Consider the following 14,486-nt stretch of genomic DNA (forward strand, 5'->3'; position numbering starts at 1 on the left):
CAGAAAGAGACTAGAATTTGATCTAAAATCTGCAAAGAAAAACAACAACTTCTGATATAAACAACTGAAAAGCACCAAAGTCATGTATGTACAAGTCCCTTCTCCAGGAAACCAGCCTGGCTACCTCCGTGTAAAAGGCTGCACACAAAAAAATAACATTTTATCAGTGCCGAGTAATATTGTAACATTCTGCATCATAAACTGGCAAACAAGAGGCAGGATTGGGAATGAGTATGGTAGAAAGAAAGTTGCTGTTTTTTTTTTTTTTTTTTTTTTTTAGTAGAGACAGGGTTTCACCGTGTTAGCCAGGATGGTCTCGATCTCCTGACCTCGTGATCCGCCCGCCTCGGCCTCCCAAAATGCTGAAAGTTGCTGTTTTAAAGAGATGTGTTTGGGATAGATGGAGGAGGAGGGTACCCATTTCCATAAATTAGATGACCCTTCCAGGTGATAATGTTTTGTCACGCTGGCTCATTTGTAAAATGAGTTTGTACCTTCCCTCTGAAATCTGAGTATGCCAGCCATCGTGGTCCCTCAGTGGCAGCTTTCAACCTGACTGTGTCAAGTCAGACATGTTGCCCATATTCCCCAGGATTCTAACATAGGTTTGCTTTTAGTCTTACTGGGGGCTCAGGCATCTGGCTGGCTGAAGAGGCTGCCAAGCAGATTTCTCACTTTGCTTCCCTGCCTGGAGACATCCAGTCTTTTTTTTTCAACCAAGAAAGAAACTTCTTTTCTTAACCTGGCACAGATCAGGAAGAGAAATTTACTGTTCTGATCTGGCAATTCAGGTGTCAAATTAAAAATCATTGTTTCATATTTGGTTAGTTAACTTATCTGAGTAGAGAGAGTCAATGAAAGGTAGAAGAGAGCAGGTTATTCCTCCAGCACTTTAGAGCATAGTTCTCAAACTTTATCGTGAATAAGAATGCACTGAAAGTCTTTTAAATACACATTCCTTGCTTCCAGAGTTTCTTACTCAGTAGGTATAGAGTAAAACTTGGCAATTTGAATTTTTAATAAGTGCCCGATTAATGCTAAAGTTGCTGATGTGGGAATCACAATTCAAAAAACCACTGGGCTACATAAAGGTTAATTTTTGCTACATTTACAAGATTATAATATGATTTCCTATCACAATATATTTTTTAACTAGTTATTTTTCACATTTCAAAAAAGATACCTAATTTTAAGTACGTATCGCCAAAGCTTCAAGAAACTGAATAAAAGTAAAGACATATATCAACCAGTCGGTTTTATAGATATAGAGGTTCTGAAATCATTTACACTACAGAAAAATATGCATGAGGGGTCATTTGTAGCATAGATTCAGGAAACAAATAGTAAAAAACATGAGCCTATATAAATAAAAGGAAAATATTTTTCCAAGAATGAATTCTATGGATTATAATTAAATTGTATCCAAGAAAGGTATAAAGACTATATTTTAGAGGATTAACATTAAAAATTAAAGATAATTCAAAATCAGAATGACACTACCACGTAAAACTTGGGAAAACAGCCTATATAACAAAGAATTCAGTTTGTCACCTCCTGTAAACTCTTTCATGAGGAACGTGCCCTTAATTACACAGATTTGACATTTTTATCAATATGCTCACTCATAACTGTGCAATTATACCTGTTTGTAATCTATGCATATTCATATTTTCATGTTACCACAGTACTAATGATAGAAAATTCTGTTTTCATTAGCCATTTCCTTCCCTTGCTCATGCATACACACATGTATGTGCACATACCACCACAATCACTGAGAATATATACTGAGATTTCAGTCTTAGCTAAAATATGGAGGCACTGGGTTTGGTACAGTGGCACGAATCTGTAGTTCCAGCTACTCAGGATGCTGAGGTAGGAGGATCACTTGAGCCCAGGAGTTCAAGGCTGCAATGCACTATGAGCATGCCTGCGAATAGCCACTGCACTCCAGCTTTGGCAATGTAGTGAGACTCCACCTCTTAAAAAACTTTAAAAAAAAATTGAGGCACTGAGACATCACATGTTTTATACAAAAAATAAGGTTTTCCTAATAGATGAGTTTGATACCACAACTGCAACACTGCTATAAACCTAGCTAACTCAAAATGTCCCTAATTTTTATTTTAGAAAGTTGAATTTAATTTAAAATATATATTTAATTAATAAGGCAAAGCACTGCAATTTTCACATTTTTTTTTTCTTATCCTGTATACATAGACATTAAGATAATAAAACTGTTGCGGCCAGGCACCGTGGCTCAAGCCTGTAATCCCAGCACTTTGGGAGACTGAGGTAGGCAGATCACTTGAGGTCAGGAGTTCAAGACCAGCCTGGCCAACATGGTGAAGCCTCATTTCTAATAAAAATACAAAAATTATTCAGGCATGGTGGCAGGTGCCTGTAACCCCAGCTACTCCGGAGGCTGAGGCAGGAGAATCGCTTGAACCCAGACTGTGAAGTTTGCAGTGTGCCAATATCACACCACAGCACTCCAGGATGGGAAACAGAGTGAGACTCCATCTCAAAAAACAAATAAACAAAGCTGTTGCTTCTCGCCTGAAAATTTCTTAAGTTTTATCAAAGAAGTTGGTATCTATTCGTAATGCTTAATTTAACAACCTTTACGAAAAGCACAATCCTAGTTTTAGATGCTGTCTATTGCTATGAAAAATTCATACCATCTTATGGACATTCTTTTTTTGATATAAATAATAATAAAATAATTCATAATCTATATCCAAAGAGGCAAGGATAGGTAAATGCCAGCACTAGAACACATGAATGTGCCATTTTGTTTTGTGTTTTAATGCTGCCTCTTCTTCATCTTCATTTCTAGTTTGTGGAGACTGATTCAACTTTACTTTCTTCTATTTCAATAGTCTCACCTCAATGACTTTTATCAGAAACACTTTTGAGTACCTAGTTGTGCATTGTATTGTGGTATACATTAAAGTGGTATAAATTGAAGAGTGTGGTAGTGATTTTCTCTAATAACTACTAGACAAAGAGTAAATTTTCAAAAAAATTTCAATTAATTAGAACCTTTCAAAATGTGTCATGCAGTTGAATGTAAATGATTATACAATGGGTAATCATCTGATACGTCCCTTTCTGATTTTAACTTATTTCCTATGAGTCTGCCTTCTTCTTATAGCATGGTAAACATTACTGAATATCTCTGTGTGTTGGAATGCTACACAATGACTCTATTTGTAGAATATAAAGATCTACCTCAGTGTGTGTGGGAAGTTTAAAGGAAAAAGCTAAAATGCAAAACACTTAGCATGGTACTGAGCACACAGTTGGCCCTGAAAAAGATGAACTACATCTGAAGCTATGCTAGCCTTCGAGATCTGGAATGTTCAAGAAAAAGAAGTGCACTGAATATACATTGATTCCAGGATTCACCCAATAAATTATTCAAAAAAATTTACTCTGGCATTGAGTGAAGAATTCATGTAGTGTATCAAGAATGAATTAAGGTATTATAGCATTGTATTTTGTCTTCCTAATAACTAGACAAAAGAATAAACTTGTAATTCTGTAAGTGAACTCTCTCAGATTATTTCTAAGGTAGTTTGAGCCTGAAGTCTTCAAACTACCTGAGTAGTCTGAATTGACGCCCCACCCTGCTTCGGCTCTCCCTCCATGGGCAGCACCCACTGTCTAACCAGTCCCAATGATTTTAGCTGGGTACCTCAGTTGGAAATGCAGAAATCACCTGCCTTCTGCATTGATCTCCCTTGGAGCTGCAGACAGGAGCTGTTCCTATTCGACCATCTTGTCAGCCACCGAGTCGCATTTCCCCTCAATTTAAGTTGTAAATTTATTCCCATGGAGGCATGCAAGTTTAAGATAAGTGTACTTTCTACTAAGAATAGGAAAAGGGGGACAGTTTGGGGTCTGGCTGTTGGGAAGGTGTGGCCGCAAGACAGGCTGGGAAGATGCCAGTGGCAACGATGAAGGAAAGTGATTTCAGTTTCAGAAAGTTGTTGGATCAGAGCCAAGAGTTCCAGGCTTTTGGAGGAACTGCTGCACCCCCAGTGTATGGTCAGCTTCTAGCTTTTTATTTGCTCCATAACGACATGAATAGCCCAAGATATCTTTGGTAAAGAATACCACCTGCTATAAAACCTGCAAATTCTGAACTTGGGAGAATTTGCTCAGTAGGAAAAAATTCTGGCATAGAGATTTCCTTGGGATGTATACAACCCTCAGTGCTTACCAGTAGCCTAAGATGTTCCAGTCAATTATGGAAGCACTTAGAGATACAACAAGGAGATGAGCCTTTGCCCTGCCCTCTCAAGTGTATGCCTCAATAATGCCTGATGATTTTGCAGCCTTTGTTGGATGTCCTGTAGAAGAGGCTGTGAAAAGTATATTAAAAGAAGAATGGCAAGCTGACCCCACCATAAGAATGGTTATGCCCAGAAAGCCAATTGCAAGGGCCCTAGATGTTTCTTTTAACAAGTTTATTCCCTTGCCAGAGCCAATTCCAGTTCACCCAATCCCCAGTGAACAGCAGTTATCCAGACGGACGGGTTATGTGGCTTTCCTTGATAACTGATTTATCACCCTGAGTTTAAGATCCACCTTCAGAATCCTGTATATTGACAAATATAGAAATGTAAAGTTTTAATTTTCAATTTGTTGCATAGATGAAGCACCTCAGCATTCCTTACCATGTGATAAAATACACATATAAAGTACAATGTTGTATGTACATTTTGTTCTTAAACATTATGCTGAATAGTTGTTGAAACAGTTCTCATTTCGAAATACTTAACAGTCTGGATGGAGCCTCTCATTGCTACAGCAGTTAGTTTGTTTTTTAGTGACTTGTGCAATAAGATTTCCTGTTTCTTGTGGAACAGTTGTTGTCAACTGTCTCTTGTATGTGCAGAGGCCCCAGCACACACCGCACTCTCATCTGTACCGTTGTTGGATAGTTGTAATGATTCATTTGGAGTTTGAGGGCAGTACCTGTATTGCTAGGGATTATGATTTACCCTCTTGGAGACCATGCCCTCTTTTCTCCCCAAATTCTGAGAGCCACTAATGTAAAATACAGAAATATGTCTGAGAAACAAATAAATCATTTTTATACTAAACCAGTTTGCTAACTTTAGATGTTTTCCAACACTGTACTCACAGTGGTGAGTGGAGGGCTTGCACGGAAATGTGACTCATTTAAGATGTTCATGAGAAGTATTAAGTTGTATTATCTTCTTTTATAAGATGGGAAAAGTTAAGTGTGGAATGCATCATGTGGAGAAAGAAGCAATTAATATATGCGATACACTTTGTACAACTATCCAATGGCCTACTGATTGCTTGTATTTATCCTCTGGGTCAAGTTCTGCCCTTTGCAGAAATACTAAATGAGTCTTTCATTCTCTGTGTGACACCCCTCTGAATATTTGAAGTTGTTGTTTTATATCTACAGGTTAAAACAGCCTTTAGTTCATTTATTCTGCTTTAGTTCAATAAACATTTAAATGAAAAAAAAGACAATATGAAAAATCTATCTTAATTTTTCCTGGCAAATTCAACCTTATTTTACTAATATTAAGATTTCTTTTTATTACTATTATTATTATAATTTAAGTTCTAGAGTACATGCGCACAACATGCAAGTTTGTTACATATGTATACATGTGCCATGAAAACTTCTTTAGTTACTGTTGTTACAAATATTTACGGATCCATATAGAATGGCAAATGTTGAAGCAAAGACACTACAGATATATTTCACTTTTGCTAATAGCCCTAGTACTTGAGATTTTTTTCTCATTTTTCTATCATAAGAACTTTAGTTTGAAAGAAGAATCTTAAGTGTTCACTGAATATAAAATTATGTCTATGCTGAGGCTGAGTTTATGCAGACAGTAAGAGTTTGATGGTTTTATTAGCCTGCAAATATAAATATATATTATATATATACTTATGCATGTAAAATAAATATTTATTAAACATCTTAAAATCTGTCAAAACTTGAAATGTAAAGAGAAACATAGTCAGTTCTCAATTTCCAGTGACATTTTAGATCACTATGATTTTCTCCTCTTTTCTTTCCCAATTGGATTCTATCCTTATACACGCAATAGTCGCCCCTTATCTGTGATTTCATTTTCCAAAGATTTCTGTTACTCCTAGTAAATGGCAATCAGACAACAGGGGAGTACAGTACAATAAAATGTTTTGAGAGCAAGAGAGATCACATTCACATAACGTTTACACAGTATATTGGTATAGTTGTTCTATGTTTCTATCAGTTATTGTTGTCAATTTTTTACTATGCCTTATTTATAAATTAAACTTTAACACAGGTATGCATGTATAGAAAAAAAACAATATGTATAGGGTTCAGTACTCTTCACTGTTATAGGCATCTACCGGGGTAATGGAACGTATCCCCCACAAATAAGATGGGACTACTGTACACAGAGGCAATGATACTTCTTTAGGAGGAAAATATTTTAAGATTTACTTCACATGAAGCCCTACAAAATTCATTGATTAGTATTAAATGCAGTTGTTTAACATTTTCTGTTTTTATCAATGTGTAATATTATGAACTCAATAACCAGAGAAATTCTGGAACATGAAGAAAGGAAAATAAAGATAAAATTAATATGTAAGATCTTTCATTACCAATATGTTGTAATCAGACTTAACAAAGCACCCAAAATTTCTGCCCTAAATTCCAATTCTATGAAATTGGCATGTTTTTGTGAGTCACTTATTTGGATAAAGTGCTTTAAAAATCAACTTTATAACATTTGAGTCCCATGAAATTATTTTCAGTTTGGTATTGAGAGGTGAAGCCAGCTAAACGTCCTGGGTCGAGTGGGGGCTTGGAGAACTTTTCTGTCCAGCTAAAGGATTGCAAACACACCAACCAGCACTCTGTGTCTAGCTAAAGGTTTGTAAATGCACCAATCAGCACTCTGTAAAAATGCATCAATCAGCTCTCTGTGTCTAGTTAAAGGTTTGCAAACACACCAATCAGCATGCTGTAAAAACGGACCAATCAGCAGGATGTAGGCGGAGCCAAATAAGGGAATAAAAGCTGGCCACGGAGCCAGCAGTGACAACCTGCTCAGGTCCTCTTCCATGCTGTGGAAGCTTTGTTCTTTCACTCTTCACAATAAATCTTGCTGATGCTCACTCTTTGGGTCCACACTCCCTTTATGAGCTGTAACACTCACTGCAAAAGTCTGCAGCTTCACTCCTGAAGTCAGCGAGACCACGAACCCACCAGGAGGAACAAACAACTCCAGAGGTGCCACCTTTATCAGCTGTAACACTCACTGCGAAGGGCTGCGGCTTTACCCCTGAAGTCAGCGAGACCACGAACCCACCAGAAGGAAGAAACTCCAGACACATATGAACATCTGAAGGAACAAACTCCAGACACATCATCTTTAAGAACTGTAACACTCACTGTGAGTGTGGCTTCATTCTTGAAGTCAGCGCGACCAAGAATCCACCAGAAGTAATAAATTCTGGACACAGTATCATATGTTAGTCATTTCTGCATTTGTCCTGAATCTACCTTCATGTTTGCTTTGGATAACCTTAAGGAACATGCGGCCAAGTGTGGTGGCTCATGCCTGTAATCTCAGCACTTTGGGAGGCCAAAGCAGGTGAATCACGAGATCAGGAGATTGACACCATCCTGGCTAACATGGTGAAACCCCGTCTCTACTGAAAATACAAAAAATTAGCCGGGCGTGGTGGTGGTGTGCGCCTCTAGTCCTAGTTACTGGGGAGGCTAAGGCAGGAGAATGGCGTGAACCCGGGAGGCGGAGCTTCCATGAGCGGAGATTGTGCCACTGTACTCCAGCCTGGGCGACAGAGCGAAGATTCCATCTCAAAACAAATGAACAAAAACAAACAAACAAACAAAACCAACCAACCAAACAAATAAACAAAAAAAGAACATGCTTCTATCACCTGAACAGCTATATCTATTCACATCACTTTGAGATTTTAACTTTCTTGATTCTATTTGATCACTAGGGAAGATCACTTTGCTCACTGCCTCTGTGTACATTGTCACCTCCCCTCCCTTATTCATTTCCCATTAGGCATTTTTCCAGTGTGAATGGCTAAATACTGTATTTTTAACACGGCATTGAAATTACTTCCTATTCTTGGCTAATGACAAGATATTCTATCTTATCTCTAGTTAAAATACCTATATTAACAGATGGTGAAGTGCGCCATAGACAGCCTGTGATTCTCAATCACCATCAATAGCACAATTTCTCAGCAGAATTTACTAATAATCCATGTAACCATCTAACCTTACTTACCACTGTCTCTGACAGTTGGCGCATTTAAAAAAATTATGAGGGTGAAAAGCAATACAATATGCTATTCAAGTTTGAACACTGATGTGTATTGCTTTATTGCCACTGCTACAAGTTTCCAGAAGATACTTTCTCATCTGGATACTTACAACATGAGTTATCTTCCCCCATTTGCCTAGAAAATTGACTCACTGGTTAGCAAAATTCTATTATTGATACCTTGTAGCTTTTTAAACCTTGTTAACCCAAACTTTTGAAGTATATAGGGGTTGCATTTTCAGGTACCAGGTAATTATTTCTTACTTGCTTTTCAATAGAATAATACAGGTTGTAAAGGAAAATTTTACCATTATGTTTTTCTGTGCTTAGACTTCACAAATGATATATCCCATATCAGCACCAAGGACAAAAACTGTAACACAATACTGGTAGTATCTCCACAGATATAAAATACTCCTACTAAAATTAAGATATAAAATAAGAACAATTACTTAGGTCTACCATAATAAAAGAATGGTCTTAAAACTGTGTTATTCATAATAATACTGACATTCCCATTAGTAGTGTGGCGTACGGTTTCAAAGCTGTATACCCTGTTCAAATGGCATGGTGTCTTTTTGCAATACTGTTTGTGTCCAAGCAGATACAAGGTTTATAGAGAATACATCTAGGGAGCCATAAAACTGGTGGTAAACATATTTCTCCATGGTATTTTAGTACTTGGAAAAATTCAATCACAGGGAAATGTTTTGTTGTAAATATCTTAAAAGGCTTATAAAGGCAATGGCTTCCCATAGCACCTGTTTCAATAATTTTAAGAGTGAGAATAGGTCTTATATACCAAAGCTTAAATTTCTTTTATTTTTACATGTCTTGCTTTTGAAATTTAAAAAAAAAGATTTAAGTACAATGCACTTTGTGTGCTAGGATGACAATGAATAATCAGGCTTCCAACTTGCAGTGTTACCATGTTTTCCAAAATGAATCCAGGAAATACATTTTCGCTTTGGCGTAGTTTTACTCTTTCTGTACAAGGTATCATTCGATGACTATAATTTGGCAAATAAAAATGACATGTTACATGCTCAATGTGCTATATGTGTTTGTGTAAGTTTTGAATGAGCCAGAGTAGAAAAAAAAAAGCCCTCAAAGTAGAGAACATTAGAGTTTAAATTAGAAGCAAAAACAGTTTAATGATAAATTCCAAATTTTTGGAATTGAAATTTGGAAATATTTGTTTTTGTTTTTATGATCTTTCTTGCTATTACACTTTGCCTTGTAGTCAGTCCTCAGAAATTTTATTTATGTTTTTGAATGGGAACCGTGTGTGATGTATGTGTATTCTCTCCCTACCCTTCAAGATAGAGTAAAATGGCACTTCCTACATCCTTCCTTCATCCCAAATAGTGTATTCTCTTATATGTATCTCAATAATCAATTTTATTAACCAGTACCTTTCTTCAGAATGTACTAGCAAACAATCCACAGAGCAAAGACACACTACACCCATTGAATGGGAGAAAATATTTGAAAACTATTCATCCCACAAGGGTCTAACGTTCAGAATATACAAGGAACTCAAACAACTCAATAGCAAAAAAAAAAAAAAGAAAAAAAAAAGAAAAAACCCAAAACCAAAAACCTAATAATCCCATTATAAAGTGGGCAAAGGACATGAATAGACACGTCTCAAAAGAAGACATACAAATGGCCAACAGGTAGATAAAAAAGACTCCACATCACTAATTATCAGGAAAATGCAAATTAAATCCCCAATGAGATCTCATCTTAGAATTGTTATTGTTAAAAAGAAAAAAAACTAACAGATGCTGGAGAAGATCTAGAGAAAAGGGAACTGATACAAAGTTGGTAGGAAAGTAAATTAGTACAGTCACTATGAAAAACAGAATGGATATTTCTTGAAAAACTAAAAATAGAACTACCATATGATCCAAGAGTCCTACTACTGGATATTTTTCTAAAGGAAAAGAAATCAGTATATCAAAGGATATCAGAACTTGCATGGTTTTACAGCATTTTTCACAAAAGCAAAGGTATGGAGTAACCTAAGTGTCCATCAAGGGATGAATGGATAAAGAAAATGTGGTATATATATATATACAATAGAATACTACTTGACCATAAAATAGAATGAAATCCTGTCATTTGCAGCAACATAGATGGAGCAGGAGGTCCTTAAGTTAAGTGAAATAAGCTAGGTACTGAAAGACAAATATTATTTGCTGTCACCCATATGTGGGAGCTAAAAATCGTCTCACGGTGGTAGAGAGTAGAATGATAGTTATCAGAGGCTGGGACAGATACGTGTGTTGGGGGAAGGAGATGAAGAGGTTGGTTAATGGGTGCAATCATATAATTAAGTGGAAAGAATAAGTTCTGTTTGATAGAAGAATAGGATGACTATAGTTAACAACAATATATTATGTATTTCAAAATAGCTAGAAGAGAGCATTTGAAATGTTCCCAACACATAGAAATGGCAAATGCTAGAGGCAATGGATACCCTAAATACACTGACATGATCATTTCACATTCTATGCTTGTGACAAAATGTCACATATCTTACATAAAATATACAATTATTACATATCAATAAATTTCACTGGCAGTTTCCAATTGTTTTGCAAAAAGAATAAAGTTATAATAATGAAATATAAAACCTCCACCTGTTATCTAGCTGCCTCTTTTTAAAATTATGTAACATGCCTGCCAAAATATTGAAGCCTAAACATGAATCATTCCTCCCTGCCTCTCAAAAATGTCCACACTTTTGAAGAAAGCAAAGGTATAGTACAAAAACCTTTCACTTTGAAATCCTACACAGTGTAAATTTTCTGACCACACATATGGAATCTCATACTATCTACTAAAATATGTTCTTCAAATGTTATTTATATGCTGAATCAGTAATTAAATAATCTGTAAAAAAAATCCCCATAATACAAGTTTATCTATGTAACAAACTTTTACTTGTACCCCTGAACTTAATATAAAAGTAAAAAAGTTCACATGTTAATGTCTTAAATCTCTAGTTAGACTTAAACTATTTGAGAGTGAGGACTATGACCTACTTATTCTTTTTCCTCTGCAGAAGCTATCATTTTGCTATATATGGAGTGGACATTCAATAAGTACCTGTTTTCTAAATTACATATGACAGAAAATCATATGAACATTTGTAATAAGTTAGAGCTGCCTAGGAGCACATATTAACACTTAGAACACAAAAGCCTAAAGGTAAATAGATTCCTAGACTGAATTCCTAGAAACTTCCCATGATCCTTAATTTAAGGAAAGAGGACTCAACAGGTTAACACTCATTCTGTTGAATGTGATTGAAGTGGGATTGTTCAGTATTGTAAACATGTCTAGTGGTCAGAAAGTCAGTAATTAGGAGAGGATTTGAGGCATTGATTCACTGCTTATCAAATCCATATTCCCTAAGTTCAAAATGAATGGGTTTCTATAAGTGGAAAAGAAGCGTATGATTCTTCTAGCATCACTGGAGATGATTTCTTTAAGTAGTGTTCCATGCTTAGTGTGAACTAGGTTCTTACTCTCTGAGAGTTAATTACCAATTGTTTTATGTCCTTAGTAACAACATACTACAGCTGACCCTTGAACAATATGGGTTTGAACTGTGCGGGTCCACTTACACAAATTTTCTTTCACCACTGCCACCCCTGAGACAAGACTAACCAGTCCTCTTCCTCCTTCTCAGCCTACTCAGCATGGAGACAGTAAGGTGGAAGACCTTTATGATGATATACTTCCATTTAATAAATAGAAAATATATCCTCTGTTCCTTATAATTTGCTTAATAAGATTTTCTTTTTTCTAGCTTACTGTATTGTAAGAATACAGTATATAATACATGTAACATACAATATATATAAATTGACAATTTACATTATCAATAAAGTTTCCAGTCAACAGCAGGCTATTAGTTTTAAGTTTTTGGAGAGTCAAAAGTTATACATGTGGCCAGGCATAGTGGCTCATGTCTGTAATCCAAGCACCTTGGGAGGCTGAGGCAGGAGGATCACTTTTGGCCATGAGTTCTAGACCAGGCTCGGTAACATAGCAAGACCCTGTCTCTATATTTTTTAAATTATCCAGCCATAGTGGTACACATCTGTAGTCCCAGCTACTTGGGGGGCTAAGGTGGAAGATTCCTTGAGCCCAGAAGGTTGAGGTGGCAGTGAGATATGATTGCATCACTGTACTGCAGCCTGGGCAATAGAGCAAGACACTGTCACTTAAAAAACAAACAAACAAACAAACAAACAGAAGAGTTATATGTGAATTTTTGACTGGAGGCAGGTGGTGGTTTGTGCCCCAACCTCTGCATTGTTCAAGAGTCAATGGTATTTACAATGTAAAGTGGATTTATTCTATTCAAGTTATAATATTTAGAAAAAAAAATTAAATTTGTGGATTCTAATCTCTTGTGTACTTGTTCTTTATTACATACAACAAATATGATTTAATACTGAATGCTGTACTTTCAAAAAAGACTAGCCATAGCGGTATACAACTTGAGTTGTGTTTATGCATACAACTATATTGACCCTTATTGTTGAATCATTTGGGTGTAAAACATTTAGTAAATTCAAACAAAAAGAAACCAAATCAATTATCTTGCAGAGCTGACATCTTTTCAGATTGAATTGATTGTCCAATTCAATTTTAATGACAATCTCTCTGTGTGTGCATACATGTGTATGATAGCCAAGGGCATATAAAACTTAAAGCTACTCTCTCCATTTCTACCAAGAAACACAGTACACATGTGAAATATTTTTCTAGGCAAAATAAAATAATTTCCATAGCACTGAAGTATTATCCAAAATTGAATTACAACCGAGAAATTCAATTATTCATTGTAATTTTCCTTGGTTAATTCCATTCCTCCACCTTTGTCAAAATGTGTATCATTTGGGAAATAGGTGACATCTATTTCTATTGCCTTGACAAAAAGGTGGATTTATAAGTCCTTCTGGAATCATCTTTTATTTGCAAAAATGTTACCTCTATGCTGTAGCATCTCCAAACACAGAAAATGCATTTACACACAATGTATAGTATTTAACTATATTTTGTCTTCTTATCTCCCTTCGGTGTTATTCATATGGCCATATCTTATACTTTGTTCAAATTCATTTAGAAGAACCAAGATAGAGCTACATCCTGTTACCTAGGGCTTAAAAGATGTCAGACTCCTTTTCACATCTTATGAATAAACACAATGATTTAGAACATTTTCACTGAAAATACTTAAAAGACAGGGATATGTTTTATAAATTGTATAGAGCATTTGAAATAGACTCCATCTATTGTTTTTGGAATTTTCTTTTAAAACTATTGATACCAGATGTAACCTTTTGGGTTTTAATGGTTTCAAGAGGTTGTTGCAACCTAAAAGTTAGGGTAAATGTATTTGTCTTAGCCATGCAAACTAAACACTATCCAAATATTCAATCCTCTTTTAATGATCTAACCTACGATTGAATACCTGATGCTGGAAAGATACAAAAAAATTCCATCAGAGACAAGGGCGATTTCCTTCTTTCACAGGAAGATAAAATTACCTCATGGGAGCTGCTGTCCTTTTCCATTACTGAAACCACAGAGAAGGCCTCTACAATTTAACCATTTGTAATAACAAATAACAACTTTGTTCTTATTTCATGAATCAGTAATCATGGTTACACAATTTTTACATTCAAAGTAAAATGATCTAGAGTAATATAAATTGAGGATAAAGATTTGTCCGAGGGGGAAAAAATCTCATAAAATGTAGACATATGGATTTTAAGAATACCTCTTGAAATTCTCAAAAACTGGAAAGCTAACCCTATAATTAAGGATAAATCAGGAGAAAGTGTACTTAGATATACCTTAGGAGTAGAGTCAGCCTATTTAAAACAAATAACTCCTAAATATTCTTAGAGCCCCAATCAACTTTAAATTTAAGTTGGTGTTTTATCAAGGAGGTTAAAAAGAAGAAACTTAAAGTGAGTTTCCAGTGACTTAAATGTGTCTTCTATGTAATGTGAATATAAATAAGGTTTCGTTTCCTGACCGATAGTTTCTGAGCAGTTATTTTCCTCTCTACTCTGCAATTCAGCCACTGGTGTGAGA

At 35.7% G+C, this 14,486-nt stretch overlaps 1 protein-coding gene and 1 pseudogene across 1 annotated transcript in view; one reads left to right on the forward strand and one right to left on the reverse strand.

Annotated features, from left to right (window-relative positions):
• DACH2 (dachshund family transcription factor 2) overlaps nucleotides 1-14,486 on the reverse strand; it is an 811,718-nt gene that overhangs the window by 125,159 nt on the left and 672,073 nt on the right.
• On the forward strand, nucleotides 3,948-4,570 carry LOC117096210 (annotated as a pseudogene).

The sequence above is a fragment of the Trachypithecus francoisi genome, unplaced genomic scaffold (genome assembly GCF_009764315.1).
Source record: "Trachypithecus francoisi isolate TF-2019V2 unplaced genomic scaffold, Tfra_2.0 Contig01451, whole genome shotgun sequence".
Taxonomy (NCBI): Eukaryota; Metazoa; Chordata; class Mammalia; order Primates; family Cercopithecidae; genus Trachypithecus; species Trachypithecus francoisi.